This window comes from Cyprinus carpio, chromosome B4, assembly GCF_018340385.1.
Source record: "Cyprinus carpio isolate SPL01 chromosome B4, ASM1834038v1, whole genome shotgun sequence".
Taxonomy (NCBI): Eukaryota; Metazoa; Chordata; class Actinopteri; order Cypriniformes; family Cyprinidae; genus Cyprinus; species Cyprinus carpio.
Window position 1 is genome coordinate 8,078,783 of NC_056600.1, and position 3,020 is coordinate 8,081,802.

The 3,020-nt window shown below is 46.0% G+C and overlaps 1 long non-coding RNA gene and 1 pseudogene across 1 annotated transcript; both read right to left on the reverse strand.

The window, feature by feature from the left end:
• Positions 1-1,039: 1,039 nt before the first annotated feature.
• LOC122136996 lies at positions 1,040-2,869 on the reverse strand. The gene is made up of 3 exons (XR_006154498.1): positions 2,717-2,869; positions 2,422-2,631; positions 1,040-2,323 (listed from the first exon to the last, which is right to left on the reverse strand). It is a non-coding gene; the product is annotated as an uncharacterized LOC122136996 (long non-coding RNA).
• Positions 2,870-2,906: 37 nt separating this feature from the next.
• The window catches only part of LOC122136978, a 140,712-nt pseudogene continuing 140,598 nt past the window's right edge, over positions 2,907-3,020 (reverse strand).

The window sequence follows — 3,020 nt, forward strand, 5'->3', positions numbered from 1 at the left end:
GTTGTGACAACACTCCCTGAGGCCACAGAACAATCTTAGTGGGAACTAGTTCTTCTGCAATGAACACTCTGCCACTAGTATGGATCGTTACGTTTGCAGCCTGCAAAAAATCTAGCTCCAAAAGGACAGGGTCACGTATCGGAGCCACAAAGACTTCCTATTCTGTGCACCAGGTGCCAATTTGGAATTTAACTTTCAGTCCACATTTGACATTCATGTCCTTCTCTGTTTCTGCATTGTGGAGACATGTCTGTGTTGTAGCCATCTGCTTACTGAGGGGAAACTCTTGATACAAAGCCTCTGAGATAACTGTTGCTTCAGCTCCTGTGTCTACAACGGCTTGTGTTGAAATGTAGTTCACAGTCACATCAGTAAGCAAGCTTGGGCCTCTGCTTTTTGCATGCCTCACCTGTGGTGTGGGGGATTGGCTCCTCCAGCGTTCTAGCCTTTTTGAAGTGGTACTATGGTTCTGATCGTTACTGTTTTGACTAGGGTTGGGTTGCGGAGTTAACAGCCTGACACAATCTCTGAGAAAATGCCCTTCTTCACCACAGTGATACCACAAACCAGCTCCAGCGTGATTGGGGCTCGGCGAGTAGGTTTTTGTTAGTGCTGTGCCATCTTGTGTTGGAGACCGTCCTCTCCTCCGTTCCTGATTTACTTCCTCCAGCTTTCTCGTCTCTCTGGCTGTGAGGATATCAAGCTTTGATTGCAGCTGTTCCACAGCCAACTTTTTGGTTATGAAGTTCCTTGAGGAAGAAATCTGTAGCGAGTTGGTCCTGCAGATCAAGCTCCACACCAGGGTAGGCCAAGGTGACTTAGCATTGCACCTCCTCTGGAAACAGTCCACTCTGTAATCTCCCGTCCAACCATACTTCCTGGCCTGCCGCTCAAATGGTACCAGAAATGATTCCCAATCTCCACTACCATCAGAAACAGCAAGCTTTTCCTTGGGACCCTCTACAGCAATTGGCTGGCCTTGATAATGAGGCATACTAGATCTTTGTTCAGCAACATAAGTATGTGGAAATGGCTGGGAGCCAAGCTCAGTGTTTTGTTGCATTGTGCCAGTCTCGGTGGAGGGGTTAGCTTTGTTTTATTACTTCTAGCTTTGCAGCGAATGGCCCACCTGTGATGTTGCGTGACCTTTCAGTATAATCTTGAAGGAGGGTTGAATCTGAATAAGGCATCCTCCTTTCCCTGACAGTTGGCTGGGAGCTCTTGCGTGTGTAACCTCTGGGTGCAGTGAACATTGATGTTTGTGGGGCTGGAGAACAACTTGTGATATGAGTCAATAGTGGAGCCATCATCATTTGCAGTTGCTCATTATTTATATTTTGGTTTTCGAGCATTGTCTTAAAGCCAGTCTGGGGGTTGGTTGGAATCAGGGGCTGCTGCCATAGCTCCATGACACAAATCTTCCTGAGACATGTCTTATTTTCTCTTTTATATTTTCTTTCTTTTTTTTTTCTTTTTCATTTCAAACTTTACAGATGTTCTCTTGGAGCATTCAAATCTCTTTTCTCTGGCAATTCACTCTGTACTTGAGTCAACACAGTTCTCATTGGGTGCGATGACGTCAGCCTGCTTGTGTCTCACCCTGAAAAGAGCGCTATAAAATTATCGTACTTCTAATCCGCTTCCGCCGTATGTGCTGTTTCGCCAGTGTCCAACTTTTCTCTCATTTCATACTTTCCAGATGAAATCCTACTTCTGACACCAGTTGTCGTGCGTGCAGTTAGTTTCGTTTATGTGTTTGCCTATGTGGATGAGTGGGAGGAATGAGCCATGACAAAAGGATCTTTTCCATAGCGTTTACTTAACTTCTTGAACACGTTAGTTGCACAGTTCACTCACCAACAGTACAAGTGGTATAAACACACAGTTTGCATTTCACTGTTCCCGCTGATTGGTGCTCTTGCTCCGGCACAGAACAGCAGCTTTTCCGACCATGCAATGAGCATGTGAGCAACCTCTACTACTGCTAAAAAAAAATCTCCATACACACGTAACTCAGCACATACCCTCTGATTGATGTAACTAACAGCCAATAGGAATGGGAACAGAATGAACAGCGTGAATAGGCTTAAAGGGACCATGCTTTCTTTACTACACTATTATAAAACGTGGTTAACTGGTAAGGGCACAAATTAATCAATGTGATTTACTCCACTCAACACTCTGAATAAAGTAATACCCTGTTGATCTCAACACATCAGACACTATGACAGCTACTCACCCCTCTGAGTGAAGTGATTGTGTCTGTGCTGAATCTCCTCATAAACGGCCTCAGTCATCGTCCTGTGTCTCCTCTTAGAGAGAGCTGTGAGTGTAAACAGACAAACCTGCTGTCAGTCCACAACACATGACTGATCACACACCGAATAAGACACAATATGACAGTCTCTGGATCTCTCCTACCTCTCCTCATCACTCTGTTCTGCTGAATCAGTATAAGCAGTGGCACTAAGAACAGTAAGGGCACAACTCCCAGTACAATCACAAGCACTGGGGGGACGGAGAGAGTCGCTGCTGGAGGAATTTGTGGAGGAGAGACTGATGTTGAGCGCACTGGAGGAGAAGCTGATGTTGTTGTGGCAGGAGTAGAGGACACTGGAACATCTGTAAAATCTGTCAAACACAAAAACACGTTCAAAATAATGATTGTCTTAAAAATGCTTAAAATAAATAATATTTGTTCGTGTTTTGCGTGGACCTGCACAGGTGAGTCCAGCGTGCTCATTGTGGGAGCAGTCAGTGTGGTTTTTCAGGGAGAGAGGACAGTCCCACAGGTGAATCTCATTCCCTCTGCACTCGACTTTGTTCAGCCACACAACACCTTCACCAGCACCAAAGACTGAATTCCCATCAGCCCTCAGTGCTGCTCCACAACCCAGCTGCCTGCAGACCACCTGAGCATCGCTGATGTCCCACTGATCATCACAGACTGAGCCCCACACAGCATTATGATACAACTCCAGCCTCCCAGAGCACCGGCCCTCCCCTCCACTCAGTCTGAG